Raw genomic sequence first — 325 nt, forward strand, 5'->3', positions numbered from 1 at the left:
TTTAAATGCCCTGTGAGGGAGGAGGGCAGGAGCGAATGCAGGTGTCATTTACCGAGGGCGTTCTTGCGATAGGCCTTTGCATGACTGTTCTGTTTAATCTCCTAGGGGTAGGTACAGTCCTGTTTCCTCTCACAGATAAAAAAAAAATAGAATGAGAACAGAGAGGCACAGTCCTGAAGCGAAGTTACACAGCTGGTGTGGCAGCGCTGGGACTGCAAGTGCCGGTCACCGAGTGCACGAGTCCACCTGTTCCTTCTCTCTCCAGCCTCCCTCCTCCCCTCCCTCCCACCAGTAAATCACGTGTCCATGTGTTCTTTCAACTTTC

The sequence above is a fragment of the Myotis davidii genome, unplaced genomic scaffold (genome assembly GCF_000327345.1).
Source record: "Myotis davidii unplaced genomic scaffold, ASM32734v1 scaffold425, whole genome shotgun sequence".
Taxonomy (NCBI): domain Eukaryota; kingdom Metazoa; phylum Chordata; class Mammalia; order Chiroptera; family Vespertilionidae; genus Myotis; species Myotis davidii.